General features: G+C 40.6%; 1 long non-coding RNA gene across 1 annotated transcript in view; it reads right to left on the bottom strand.

Annotated features, from left to right (window-relative positions):
* LOC110568472 (uncharacterized) overlaps positions 1 to 16,006 on the bottom strand; it is a 140,082-nt gene that overhangs the window by 42,685 nt on the left and 81,391 nt on the right. The window lies entirely within an intron of this gene.

Below are 16,006 nucleotides of genomic sequence, written 5' to 3'. Positions count from 1 at the left end.
AGGTGCTACTGCAGTCCTTGAATAATGGAAGAATATAAAGACAGAAATATATTAGGGGAATTCCAGCACCCAGTAAGGAACATAAAAGTTAAAAGAAAGATATCAGAGGCACAGAGGGCAGTTAGGAGCCTCTTAAAGTAATAGAAGAATGGATTCAGATGGTGCTAGGGAAACAGGAGGGAAAGAAGTGAATATTAGAAATAGTTCAATTGAAGAATTGACAGAAGGCCAGAGAAGAGAATTGTTATTTGCTTAATGTCTACTCTGTGCTAAGCACTTTACATATATCACCCAATTTAATCCTTGTGAGTTGTATTATTATAGCCCCTATCCAGTGGGGAAGACCAGTCTGTAAAAAGAATAATATTACAGAGTGGCAGCAGTTCTAATAGAGGTGTATATAGGAAAGATATTGGGAGTATTCAGGAAAGAGCCACAGGTCTTGGGAAGGTCTTGAAAGATGGGTAGAAATTTAACAGATGGAAAAGACAGGAGAGGCCATTCTGGATAGATGGGTGGTATGTTTCAGGCATTTATTTCACAAAATCCTTGCATGTCTTTTGCAGAATTCATCAGTACAAAGGAGTCCCTCTAATGATGAGATATTTGTGAGATACCAAAAGGATTTTTGGTGCCCTTGAGTATAACATGTAGGTAGCTGCCAGTTGGGCATCAAAGAAAAACTATAGCTATAAGCCAGAAGAGGAAACACTTGCAGAGATTTCTGCTGGAATGCACACACTGCGATATGGTGATGTGAGAAGATGGAAGAGTCCTGACATTCTTCCCAGGTCCCTCATACCTCCATCCTTCCCAGGATCACCCAGGGCCACTTGACTCCTCCACTGCTGCAACCCTTGCCTGTTCTCCTGTCCACACTAAGGCTACATGTGTTCTGAGCATAAAGATAGAACCAGCATCCTCTGTATCCCTCACCTATTCCCTCTAGAGGCTGACTGCTCTGGGGCCTCAGGGAGACCAGGAGGCTGCAGCTTTCTCCTCTGATACCTTTCTGAATAGCACAGACAACTCTTCTCAAGACTCCCTGAGACTGTAGCTTTCTGACCTTTCGTCTAAGGTCCCTGGGACACGATAGAGGCTTTCTGCCCCTCACCTTCCAGTCTTCAGGACAATATTTGGTTGCTTGTTTGCTTCCTCAGCAACCCTTGGAGATAGGCAGGAGACCTCAGATAACCCCAGTTGTGGGAGAGATCATCGTGGTCTCAGAGAACAAATGCTGCAGATGCTGTCACATCTGTTACTCCACTGGTTAGAGCCTTTTGGTTCCTTTGGGGATGATAAGAAGACACCACGTTCTCCTGTTCTATAATTTGTTCAAAAAGTTAGCATCAGTTTCCATGTTTCTGATTCTGCCACCACTTCAAAGCACCACAAATATTATAATATTTCTCTATATCTTACTCTTCCTTCAAATAATTCCTAAGGAATGTGCCCGACAGCACAGGAGTCAGGTGGTCAGGGGAGCCGGGAGCCAGGAGCCTGCAGACCTGCACTTTGCTTTGGATTGTGCCTCTATCCATCCATTGTGTGCCCTTGAACAAGATACCACTCTTGTAAGCCTCGATTTCACCATTTGTTAAAGAGATGTGCCAGAGTTTGTTCCCCCTTCCTTAGTCTTTCCTCAAGGACTGGACGAGGCCACATATATTACAGCAACATGGGATGTATAGGATATGATGGATGCACATTGTCATCAGGCAGCAGAACAAAATAGTTAACAGCAGAGATGCTAGAGCCACATTGCCAGTTTTCTTCTCTGGAAAATCAAGATAAGGATGTGGATTGAAAGCTCTGAAATCCCAAAAGCCCAGAAAACCAAACACTTTTTCGTAAGTGGCATACTCAAACTTATTTGGTGTCACATTCAATGTGAAGGTTTTGGTGGGCTTTGTCTAGCCCACTGGCTGCAGAAATGTCCATGTGCTTGTGTACTAAGTGCTGTCCCAGACCCCCCTGGGAATCATTATATAATATATGGTATAGGTACCATATTATTTTTCTATGATATTAATAATTCAGCATTGGAAACACATTTGGTCTGAAGGATTCTGGATATAGGATTGTGGTCCTTCAGTATTGACCTTATAGGGTTGCTTTAAGCAGTGAGTTGATTCAGGTGAAGCTCTAATAAAAGTGTCTGGTCCACAGTAGGTGCTCAGTGGATGTTACCTGCCCTTATTGTTTCCTCTGTTATGCAACCCTGAGCACCTCGAACAATTTCCACATTGCCCTGGACCTCCCATTTGTGCCCTGGAACCATTAATGTCTAGAGTTCTCTCTATTCAGTCACGCAGCACCAGACTAACCTGAGGTTCTATCTTCTCAACTCTCCACCAAAATGCTCTCCTTGTTAGAAATACAGAAATCCTCTCTGTAGCAACCCTCGTACCCTTCCTTCTGCCTTTTTGGTGGTGAAGGACATTGGGAGAGGGCTCTGGGAAGAATCCCAGCAGTGTCTCAGACACCTAGCTCACCCCAACATACTTCCTATGGGCTGCATGGCTGAGATCCCATATGTGTGGGTGCAGCTTTGCTTCCTTTAGATAAATTAATCCCACCTTTCTAGACCTCCGTTTTTCATGAATAAAGCACAACAGTCAGGCCAGATGAGAATGACATGCCTTCTGGCTCCCTGAAATCCTACCTCCTGGACATCTTGGATGCTACTTCAGCAGTCAGGTGATGTGAGAGGGAGGATGAAAGCTACCTCCCTTCAGCTGCAAGTATGGTACATCCAGCCCCAAGAGGGCCAAATGCAAAGCCTTCTGGAACTTTGTTACCACAAGACATTAGATCCTCTTTTCCTGATTCCTGGGTACTGAAACCAACCTGACTGTAGAAACAGGCTTTGGGTCATCCTCTGGACAAGTTCAGACATGAACTGGACAGTCTCATGTTCAAGGAGGTCCAGCTGTGAGATAGAGGGCTGCAGGCAAGGATGCCATGCACTGATTCAGGCAGAGACCAGGCAGCATGCTGACCAGTACTGGGATCTGGTCCAAAGACAAAAGAACCCTGATTTAGTGAGAAAGGCTGAGGAGGGAGCAGGAGAGGGACTTTGGGGAGTGGCTGTGGTTCAGGGTAGGGTTCTAGTTCAGGAGGGAGGACAAGTATGAAGGAGGGTGTGTGAGGAGAGGGGAAGCATGATAGAAGACTGGTGATGTACATGGGGTCACCCAGAGGTGGGGGGAAGCACCATGACCCTAGAATCATGGGCCCCCACAGGACTCTTTCCTAGAGCACCAGATGCTGCCATACTGTGGCAAGACACAGTTAGATGCCAGTCTCACCTCCCTGTTGTCCTTATGAAAATAACCCAATTTTATTTTAAAAACAGTCTAACTGATTAAAAACACTCACATCCCCAGAGTCTCATTTATGTTTGGTAAGATAAGCAGACATTCCTGCAAAGGGCTGCAGGAAAATGTGGTAAAGGGGTCAATTCAGTTGGCATTTGTTTTTGCCCTTTATCCTTTTCCCTCTTTTTTATGCATGGAACTCATACAGGATGCTGAAAGAAAAACAGCTGCCTAGTGAGCTTCCTGGGGAGCTGAAAGCTAAAAGAAGCCTAAGACCCTGATGGCACTGGAGAAGTCACATGACAACCCTGAATGCTCTTGCAGCCTCCTGTCATGGGAGAAAGACAAACTCTTCTTTGGTAAATCTATTGTAGTTGTGTTTTTGTTTTACACAAGTAAACCTAATCGTAACAGGCATACGTACCTACCTTACACAATTGTCATGAGGATTAGATGTATTTGGAGACTCTGAAGGGTTGAGGTGAATTCAGAAGGTATAGTTCATCACCCAGAATCCTGATTTGGAGACTTTCCCCTTTCTTAAGCCCCTGTAGGCAGTGGAGACTTAAGCCACTGATACACTTCCTGTCTCCAACGTGATCTACTCAAGACTTAGTGGGATTAGGGTAACCCTGAGACCATAGTGGGGATGTGTCAGTAAATCTAGCTGCAGGAAAGCAGTTAAAAATGATAGGAGAAGCAAGTTAAAGGATGACATGGTGGCTTACTGAAAATCATCTGCACTTCTAGAAAAAATTTTTCTGATTACATCAATGGTGGGTCAGTAGCACCTTCACATTCCAAGCACACTTCATTCATTCACTTCCTGAATGCCTATAGCATGTCAGACACTATTAGGTGCTGGAGAAACAATGATGGATAAAATATAGTATTTGGCCTAAAGCATCTTCTCTGGGTCTCACACTTTGGGGGAAATGGGAACCAAAAGATGAAGGGTCTATTTGGGTTAAATATGAGGGAGAGAAAAAATTCTGAATACTGAAATTGCTGTCATCTTGCATCCTCTGACTGATGCTGCAAAAATAATACGCCCCAGCTTTTAGGAGATGAGGTGATATTTCCAATCTAGACTGAAGTGGAAAGTTACTAGGATGCTAAAAAAATAAGCTTACATAATTACAGGCTGATGTCCAACAAACTATAGAAGGTTCTTAATTTCTAGTATTTCCTTGGGCTGTTAATAAATTAACACTTGACCTAGGTAAAATATTCTGTTTCTGTAAATGGAAAAATACTCAAATGGTGGGAACTTTATGCTATTTATCAACAAGAAGCTGTTGAATCTTTGGTGATATCCACTGTACCACATTCTGGCCAGCTGATGAAGATGGCTCCAGCCCACCATATTTCAAATAGCTGCTCCTGATGGAAAGGTATTAGAGTATACAGTATATCTGCTCAGCTCTGGTGCATTAGAAAAGGAGTATGCAGTGTAGACCATGCTTTGGAGTTCATGCTCTGGAGTAAGAACACCTGACTTTGAATCCTAACTTTGCTACCTACAGCTTGTGAGAAGCCAGGTAATTCCATGGCATCACTGAGCCTCGGGGTCACAAATGACATGGATATAATATTTCCTACCACATAGGCTTGTTAAGGTGATTAAAAATATTATGCAAAGGATGTTCAGTGCTTGGCACAGATTTAGAGCTCAAATCTGTTGATTGTGGGGAAAATGAGGTGGGGAAACAAAATGAGGAAATGCAAAATCTTTTCTCAGAGGGATCTTCTGGGCTGGAGCCAATTTATCCCAAAATGGACCTCCTCGTACCAGGTGCAGTCACATACTCAACAGACCTCAGAGTCAGTTCAACCTCTGTTCTCCCTCATTCTGCCCCAATCACTGTGAAGCTGCTGCAGAATGTGTGGCTCCTCAATTATTTAACCAGAGAGCTGCATTTAGGTGGTGCCAAATGTTCATTGGTGAAGGCAGACATGTGGGCAGTTCTGTAGGGTCTGTAGAATGAGCAGGTAGGTCCAATGCTCCCTTGGATGACTCTACTTTGTGATGCTATTTAAAGGCTTTCATGAAAGGCTTCTTTATGTAAAGGCATTGGCTTTCTCATCTCTTCGGTGGAGGTGATTATACCAACCTCATCTGATCATCATGGGAATTAAACCTAATGAACAGCATCCAGCATACTGATTGGGAGAAAGTAGGCACTCAATAAACATTGCTTTATCCTTTCCCATGACCCGCCTTGGTGCCATGCTGCTCTCAACCAACAGTATCACTGTCAATGTGCTGACAACGTGTGGTGGAGAAAGAAAGGAATCTACTCTTAATCACTTAAACTTTAGTTGGAATTACTCTGGCAAGCAAGTTCATCATTTCCTAATTCTTTTCTACTCTGGTGCACATTAGAGTTACTGGACAGAATTTCAAAAACTACTGTTGTCCAGCACACACCCCTCCTCCCACCCCAAGAGAATCTGATTTAATGAATAGTTCCTTAAAAGAATGAGCACCTCTGTGGCTTTCAGTCTGTTTCTCTGTAAATTGAAAGGCAGAAAGATAGAGTAACTCACCACGTCGCACAACCAGAGAACACCCCAGGTCCACTGAAGCCCAGACAAGGGTGTTCACTGCAATGGATACTGTCTTTAGTTACAATTAGAATGTTTTGTCTATCATCAATTTTTTGCATTAACTTTGATTTTTAAAATATTTCTTTAAAATGTTATTTATCTGGATGGTGGAGTTTTTTGGCACCTCCTTAATTTGCACTTGAGGCCACAGCCAAATGTTGGAAGAAACTTAAAACCCTCAGCCCACGTGCCTTTGGTCTTTATTCCTATCTCCTCACATGTGCTCTCTCATGCTTGTCTCCCTCCTGAACCTCAGTCATTGCTCCAAATCCCTCTCCTGCATTCCCGTCAGTCCCTCTCATCAGTGTCCTTTTGTCTTTGGACCAGATTCTGGTACTGGTCAGTGTGCTGCCTGGTTTCTTTTATTTATTATTTTGTTTCTTTAAAATTTTACTTTAGAGACAGGGTTTCACTCTGTCACCCAGGCTGGAGTAAAGTGGCACAATCCACTCACTGCAGCCTTGAATTCTCAGGCTCAAGCGATCCTTCTGCCTCAGCCTCCCAAGTAGCTGAGACTACAGGAACATGTAATTTTTAAATTTTAAATTTTTTTTGTAGAGATGTCTGTCTCACTATGTTGTTCAGGTTGGTCTCAAACTCCTAGCCTCAAGAGATCCTCTGACCTCAGCTTCCCAAAGCATTGGGATTACAGGCATGAACTGCCATGCCTGGCCCAGTCTCTGACTTTAATCAATGGGTGGCATCCTTGTACACAGCACTTTAGCTCCCAGCTGGCCCTCCTTGAACTTTGGACTGTCTTATTCATGTCTAGGAATTGCATCTAAAAAGGAAAATTAACAGGACATCCTGTCCTTTTCTCTTTGGAAGTTCTTTCTAAGCACCCCCTTCAGTTTTGCCCTGTGTTATCAGGAGTGGTGATGGCCAGTCACAAGAATGAGGATGAGTGGCTGGTCTGTGGCTGAGTGGGGCACAGGCCTAATGAATTCCTGAGGCTTCTGTACAAGAAATTAGTTGAGAGTAAACTTAACACTGGTTAGATTTTGGCTGTGTCTCTTTAGCAGCTTAGGCAGGAAATGAAATTTCTCCTGGAAGAAGTACTCATCCTTTATCCTGCCACTAGCTTATAGTGAGTTTTGACTTTTGCTAGCTTGAAATTTTCAGCCCTTAATAATCTGAACTAGGAAACTAGGAAATGGTAATATTAGAAGAATGCTTTCAGATGTCATTAGACAATTAGCTAATTGAATTGTCTGGCAGGAACACAATGCTTACCATGTTAGGAAACAAGTCAACACTTTGCAAAGAAAGATTCAGACAAAGTGAAGCCAGAGCCAGGTAAAGCCTCTTCCTGGGAAGGTAGGCAGATACTGGGGATCATAGGTAGAGCTATACCCTGTCTGACACCATCTGCTTTAGGGAATTCTCCAGTCCCCTCAAGGGGACCAGTGAATTCTCCACAATTTCTCTAAACTCAGTTTTCCTTTCCTTTGACTTCAATTCCTACTATAACAGAAGCTCCTTTAGGACAAGGACTTTCTCAGATTGTGTTCAGTGCTGTATTCTTAGTGACTAGGATCATATCACCGTCCTGATTATAACTTTGCATGATCATTCCATTTCCCTCAGAAGTTACACTGAAGTCCTTATGCAGCCTGCAGGCCTGCATGATCTGCCCCCTGCTTACTAATTCAACTTCCACTCAAGTCACCTTTTCATCACTCACTATGATCCAAGCTCTGCCCTATCAGGTCTTTGCATGTTTTCTCCAGCCAGAATTTTGTTCACCATATGTACATGTATGGCCTTTGTGCATTGACCATACACACACACAGACACACATGCATGCATACATGCACAACAGGACTAGCTTCTTCTAAGCCTTCATGTCCCCCTTGAAAGGTCCTGTCTCAAAAATCAACAAGGAAATCCAGGACTTGAATGCAGATCTGGACCAAGCAAACTTAATAGACATTTACAGAACTCTTAACACCAATCCACAGAATATACATTCTTCTCAGCACCACATCACACTTACTCTAAAATCGACCACATAATTGGAAGTAAATCACTCCTCAGCAAATGCAAAAGAATGGAAATCATAACAAATAGTCTCTAGGACCACAGTGCAATCAAATTAGAACTCAGTATTAAGAAACTAACTAAAAATTCCACAACTTCATGGAAAATGAACAACTGACTCCTGAATGTAGACTGGATAAACAATGAAATGAAGGCAGAAATAAAGATGTTCTTTGAAACCAGCGAGAACGAAGATACAAAGTACCAGAATGTCTGGGACACATTTAAAGCAGTGTCTAAAAAATTAAATCTTTTGCGAACAAACAAGTACTTAGAGACTTCACCACCACCAGGCCTGCTTTACAAGAGCTTCTGAAAGAAGCATTATACATATAAAGGAATAACCAATATCAGCCTTTCAAAAAATATATCAAAAAGCAAAGAGCATTAGCACAATGAAAAATTTACACCAACTAATGGGAAAAACAGCCAGCTAGCATCAAATGCCAATATTAAACTTATATATATTCTAATTGGATAAAAAGCCAAAACCCATCAGTATGCTGCATTCAGACCCATCTCACATGCAACGATACACAAAGACTCAAAACAAAGAGAAGGAGGAAGATTTACCAACCAACCAGAGAGTAAAAATAAATAAATAAACAAAAAGCAGGAGATGCAATTCTCGCCTCTGATAAAGTAGACTTTAAAGCAACAAAGATCAAAAGAGGCAAAGAAGGACATTACATAATGGCAAAAGGATCAATGTAACAAGAAGAGCTAACTATTCTATAGATCAACGAGACAGAATATTAACAAGGACATCTAGGACTTGAACTCAGACCCGGAACAAGTAAACTTAATAAACATTTATAGAACTCTCCACTTCAAATACACAAAACATACATTACCACCTCACACCTATTCCAGAAGTGACTACATAATTGGAAGTAAATCACTCCTCAGTAATTGCATAGCATTCCATAGGTTTAAATGAAATATTGGTTGGCTGTTTGTTTGTTATTTTCTTCCCTTATTCCTTCCTGTCTACATTATTAAGTATAATTATTGTTATAAAAGAGGTTTTCAATACCCATTACTAAACTGCATTCTAGCCTGGGCAAGAAAGCAATATTCCCATTCTCTCTCTCTCTCTCTTTTCCTTTTTCTTCCTTTTCTTCATTCTTTTTTTCTTTCTTTCTTTCTAATAAAAAAACAAACAAACAAACAAACAAAAAAAAACAAAATGCTCTCATATTCCCAAATGTAAAATCTCCTAATGACCCACAAGAGGAGACTCCTGACTGAGCTGGGCTCCTGTTTCCAAGCACTCATTAATCCATCTGCTACCTACTCTGGACAGGTGGAACCACTTTTAGTTGGTGACAATACTAAGCAAAAATAAGAAGAAAAAAAATAAAGCAGTATCTAGAGGAAAATTCATAGCAATAAATGCCCACATGAGGAGAAAGGAAAGGTCTAAAATTGACACTCTATTACCAAAATTGAAAGAGCTAGAGGAGCAACATCAAAAAAACTCAAAAGCTAACAGAAGACAAGAAATAACTAAGATCGGAGCAGAACTGAAGGAGACAGAGACACAAAAAACCCTTCAAAAAATCAATAAATCCAGGAGCTGGTTTTTTGAAAAGATCAACAAAATAGACTGCTAGCGAGACTAATAAAAAAGAAAAGAGAGAAGAATCAAATAGATGCAATAAAAAACAATAAAGGGGACATCACCACTGATTCCACAGAAATACAAACTACCATCAGAGATTACTACAAACAACTCTATGCACACAAACAAGTAAATCTGGAATAAATGGATAAATTCCTGGACACTTGCACTCTCCCAAGACTAAACCAGGAAGAAGTTGAATCCCTGAATAGACCAATAACGAGGGCAAAAGTTGAGGAAGCAATTAATAGCCTACCAACTTAAAAAAGCCCAGGTCCAGACGGGTTTACAGCTGAATTCTACCAGACATACAAAGAGGAGCTGGTATCATTCCTTCTGAAACTGTTCCAATCGATACAAAAAGAGGGAATCCTCCCCAACTCATTTTATGAGACCAACATCATCCTAATACCAAAAACTGGGCAGAGATGCAACTAAAAAAGAAAACTTCAGGCCAATATCCATGATGAACATTGATGCAAAAATCTTCAATAAAATATTGGCAAACAGAATGCAACAGCAAATTAAAAACTTATTCATCATGATCAAGTAGGCTTCATCCCGGGGATGCAAGGCTGGTTCAACATATGCAAGTCTATAAATGTAATCCATCACATAAACAGAACCAAAGGCAAAAACCACATGATTATCTCAATAGATGCAGAGAAGGCATTCATCAAAATTCAACAGCCCTTTATGCTAAAAACTCTCAATAAACTAGGTATCGATGGAACGTATCTCAAAATAATAAAAGCTATTTATGACAAACCCACAGCCAATATCATACTGAAAGGACAAAAACTGGAAGCATTCCCTTTGAAATCTGGCACAAGACAAGGATGCCCTCTCTCACCACTCCTATTCAATATAGTATTGGAAGTTCTAGCCAGAGCAATCAGGCAAGAAAAAGAAATAAAGGGTATTCAATTAGGAAAAGAGGAAGCCAAATTGTCTCTATTTGCAGATGACATGATTGTATATTTAGAAGACCCCATCGTTTCAGCCTAAAATCTCCTGAAACTGATAAGCAACTTCAGCAAAGTGTCAGGATACAAAATCAATGTGCAGAAATAACAAGCATTTATATACATCAATATCAGACAAACAGAGAGCCAAATCAAAAGTGAACTCCCATTCACAATTGCTACAAAGAGAGTAAAATACCTAGGAATACAACTAACAAAGGATGTAAAGGACCTCTTCAAGGAGAACTAGAAACCACTGCCTAATGAAATAAGAGAGGACACAAATAGATGGAAAAACATTCCATGCTCATGGTTTGGAAGAATCAACATCGTGAAAATGGCCATAGTGCCCAAAGTAATTTGCAGATTCAATGCTATCCCCATCAAGCTACCAATGACTTTCTTCACAGAACTGGAAAAAACCACTTCAAACTTCACATGGAACCAAAAGAGAGCCTGCATTGCCAAAACAATCCTAAGCAAAAAGAACAAAGCTAGAGGCATAATGCTGCCTGACTTCAAATGATACTACAAGGCTACAGTAATAAAAACAGCATGGTACTAGTAGTACCAAAACAGAGACATAGATGAATGGAACAGAACAGAGGCCTCAGAAGCAACACCACACATCTACAATCATCTGATCTTTGACAAACCTGAGAAAAACAAGCAATGGGGAAAGGATTCCCTGTTTAATAAATGGTGTTGGGAAAACTGGCTAGCAATGTGCAGAAAGCAGAAAGTGCATCCCTTCCTGACACCTTACACTAAAATCAACTGCAGATGGATTAAAGATCTAAACATAAGACATAACACCATAAAAACCCTAGAAGAAAACCTAGGCAAAACAACTCAGGACATAGGCATAGGCAAGGACTTCATGACTAAAACACCAAAAGCAATGGCAACAAAAGCCAAAATAGACAAATGGGATCTAATTAAACTCCAGAGCTTCTGTACAGCAAAAGAAACAATCATTAGAGTGAACCAGCAACCAACAGAATGGGAAAAAATTTTCGTAATCTACCCATCAGACAAAGGGCTAATATCCAGAATCTACAAAGAACTAAAAGAGATTTACAAGAAAACAAACAAACAAACTCATTCAAAAGTGGGTGAAGGATATGAACAGACACTTTTCAAAAGAAGACATCTATCAGGCCAACAAACATATGAAAAGATGCTCATCATCACTGGTCATTAGAGAAATGCAAATAAAAACCACATTGAGATATCATCTCAAGCCAGTTAGAATGGCAATCATTAAAAAATCTGGAGACAACAGATGCTGGAGAGGATGTGGAGAAATACGAACACTTTTACACTGTTGGTGGGAGGGTAAATTAGTTCAACCATTGTGGAAGACAGTGTAGCGATTCCTCAAGGACCTAGAAATAGAAATACCATTTGACCCAGCAATCCCATTACTGGGTATATACCCAAAGAATTATAAATTGTTCTATTATAAAGCCACATGCACATGTATGTTCTCTGTGGCACTGAGAACATACAATAGCCAACCTGGAACCAATCCAAATGTCCATCAATGATAGACTGGATAAAGAAAATGTGGCACATATACTCCATGGAATACTACACAGCCATAAAAAACGATGAGTTCATATCCTTCATAGGGATATGGATGAATATGGAAACCATCATTCTCAGCAAACTGACACAAGAACAGAAAATCAAACACCGCATGTTATCACTCATAGGTGAGTGTTGAACAATTAGAACATGTAGACACAGGGAGGGGAGCATCACACACTGCGGTCAGTTGAGGGTGGGCTAGGGGAGGGACAGCAGGGGGCGGGGAAGGTGGGGAGGGATAATGAGGGGAGAAATACCAGATATAGGTGATGAGGGGATGAAGGCAGCAAACCACCTTGCCATGTATGTACCTATGCAACAATCCTGCATGATCTGCACATGTACCCCAGAACCTAAAATACAATAATAAAAAAAAAAGAATTGCATATTATATATTTGAGAAAGTTAAATCCATGCTTCCATTCTGGAATGCACAAGTTGATTTGTAATTTGTAAGGCAAAGATTGCTGCATTGGACACATTACATGAAATGATGTTCTGAGAAATCTTTAGTTCATAAACATTAAAAATAAGTTGCTGTTTCAAATAAATATAATCATCTGCTTAAAAAAAAAAAAAAATCCTGTCTCCAAGAAGTCCTCTCTGATGACCTGATCCATCCTGTCCCTCTTCTCCTTTACTCTCATTTCTACATTTTGTTTCCTTCATAGTACTTTTCTCAACTTGTAATTTAATATTTTAAATGTTTTCCCCTGTTTACTGTCTGTCTGCATATTCGATTCCAAAATTTATAAGGGAGAGACTATAACTCTGTCCTGTTGGGGATCAGAAAATTATACCCCCAAATGAAGGTCTCTAAAGCAGATCCCAGACTAAAATATTTTCTCTGACCTTTTCCTGCCCTCCTGATTCTGGCCCCTCATCCTCCCCCGAAGTCAGCTGTAGAAACTATAATCCATCTTCCCCAAGATAGGTCATAGAAATCAGAACCCCTTTTCCTCAGAGCCAGCCATAAAACATAAAAATATTACTCTAACTTCCCCCCCCAGCCTTTCTGTGTAAAAACTGGTGATAAAAAAGTTTTTCTAGGCCAGGCATGGTGGCTCATGCTTGTAATCACAGCACTTTGGAAGGCCAAGCAGATCACTTGAGCCCAGGAGTTTGAGACCAGCCTGGGCAACCTGGTGAAACCCCATCTCTACTAAAAATACAAACATTAGCTGAGTATGGTGGTGTGTGTTTGTGGTCCCTGTTACAAGACAGGCTGAGGGGGAAGGATCGCTTGAGCCCTAAAGGTTGAGGCTGCAGTAAGCTGAGATCTTACCACTGTATTCCAGCCTGGGCTCACAGTAAGCTAGTGGGAGGATAAAGAATGAGTACTTCTTCCAGGAGGAATTTCATTTGCTGCTTAAACTGCTAAAGAGACACAGTCAAAATCTAACCTCTTAAGTTTAATTTTTAAAAAATTAAAAAAAGATTATCTGACTTACTTTGTTTGATTGTAGGTCATTAAGACCCCCATTTCAAGAGGTCCTGCCACATACCCAGAAGGAAGGAATGATGCACAGAGAAGCTAAGAGGAATCTAAACAGAAAGATCTTGCTGGGCTTCCCCACTCAGTCCATTAACATTAGATCATACCTTTCCTGTCCTGTCATTTTTCTCCATGGCTGTCCATATTTCAGTGAACCTAAGCCTAAAAATGGGCAGTTTCCTCTGTATCTTTGGGTCTTTATTCTGAAGGCTCCTTTGTCCTGTAAAACTATAATCAAATAGGCCGGGCACGGTGGCTCACATCTGTAATCCCAGTACTTTGAGAGGCCGAGGCGGGTGGATCATGAGGTCAGGAGATGGAGACCATCCTGGACAGCATGGTGAAACCTCATCTCTAATAAAAATACAAAAAAATTAGCTGGACGTGGTGGTGCATGCCTGTAGACCTAGCTACTTGGGAGGCTGAGGCAGGAGAATTGCTTGAACCCGGGAGGTGGAGATTCCAGTAAGCTGAGATCACGCCACTGCACTACAGCCTAGGCGACAGTGTGAGACTGTCTCAAAAAAACAAACAAACAAAAAACAATAATCAAATAAATTTGTATGCCTTAATCCGTCTTTTATCAATTGATTTTCAGTGAACCTACAGAGGACAAAAGGAGATTTTCCCTTGGTCTCCACTGTTCCAGTATATCCATTCCCCTCTCAAAATGTAGAATAGATACTTACAAATTACTTGTTGAATGGATATGTGAATGAATGAATGGATGAATGAATGAACTTTTGTAGTGTGTATGACCCTGTCTGAGACTAAGATATGAAGCTGGGTCTCCCCATCTCTCTTCGGTCCATGATCTCCCTGTTAGGTGTTCTTTTCTTGCTTGTGCTAGTGGCTGAACACTGTCCCTTAGCTGCCTAGGCCTCCTTACATGCCCCAGTCTTGGGTTAGACATCTAGATAGTGCCCCATGAAGTGCTAAAAGCTGAAATGTGAAGTGCTGCACATAATATTTAGCTTTTAATGGATATACACCATTCTAAATATATGGGAACTTAGGGCATCATAGGTAGTTTATGGAGAAATGATTTATGTGCCAACATGAGTGGTCATTCACCCCACAGGGCAGCCACCTGGCCTGTCATCTGTGCAGGAGGCAGATCCTGGCATACCTATTATAATCCATTTAAGCCGGGCTCATCTGGGGTTTTCATGTTCTCTTGATCATTCTGATGATATACTGGCTGTCTTGTGCTATTTCCCTTTTAACATACAATAGAAGAGAAATAACTGAAAGGGCAGATGTCATAATGTCAATAGTACTTATATTTAGTTGTTGAGATAGAAGTGTTTTTAGCATTTCCCTCTTACATGTGTCTATTTTTAAATTTATCTTTATTGACAATACATTACTTTTATAATTTTAGAATACTTAAAATATTTCTTCAAGTGTTCTCTTTTCTGTTTATATGTATTTCAATTGTATAAAGCTGAGCTGTCCAATGGTATCCACTAATGGCATGTGAGCACTTAAATTTAAATGAATCAAAAGGAAATTCACTATTAGGAACTTAAACAAATTAACAAGTGAAAAACAACCCCATTAAAAAGTGGGCAAAGCACATGAACAGACAACATTCAAAAGAAGACATATATGCTGCCAAAAAGCAAATTAAAAAAATCAACATCTCTAATAATTAGAGAAATGCAAATCAAAACCACAGTGAGATATCATCTCACCCTATTCAGAATGGCTGTTATTAAAAAGTCAAAAAATAACAGACACTGGCAAGATTGTAGAGAAAAGGGAACACCTATATACTGCTGGTGGGAATTTAAATTAGTTCAGCCACTGTGGTAAGCAGTTTGGCAATTTCTCAAAGAACAACTACCATTTGACCCAGCAATCCCATTATTGGATATATACCCTAAGGAATATAAATTGTTCTACCATAAAGACATAAGCACATGTATGTTCATTGCAGCACTATTCATGACAGCAAAGAAATGGAATCAACTTTAATACTCCTAACAGTAAACTGGATAAAGAAAATGTTGTACATATACACCACAGAATACTATGCAGCCATAAAAAAGAATGAGACCATACCCTTTGCAGGAACGTGGATAGAACTGGAGGTCATTCTCCTAAGTGAACTAACCCAGGAACAGAAAACCACACACCACATATTTTCACTTATTGGTGGGAGTTAAACAATGAGTACATATAGACACAAAGAAAAGAACAAGAGACACCCAGCCCTACTTGAGGGTGGACAGTGGGAGGAGGATGAGTATCAAAAAACTACCTGTCTGGTACCATGCTCATTACCTGGGTGACAAAATCCTGCAAGCCAAACTCCCACAACACACAATTTGCCTATATAACCAACCTGCACATG

The sequence above is a fragment of the Aotus nancymaae genome, unplaced genomic scaffold (genome assembly GCF_030222135.1).
Source record: "Aotus nancymaae isolate 86718 unplaced genomic scaffold, 86718_ANA_hifiasm-v0.15.2.pri h1tg000014l, whole genome shotgun sequence".
NCBI lineage: Eukaryota > Metazoa > Chordata > Mammalia > Primates > Aotidae > Aotus > Aotus nancymaae.
Note: the sequence above shows the minus strand (reverse complement) of the source record. Positions and strands in the feature narration are given on the sequence as shown.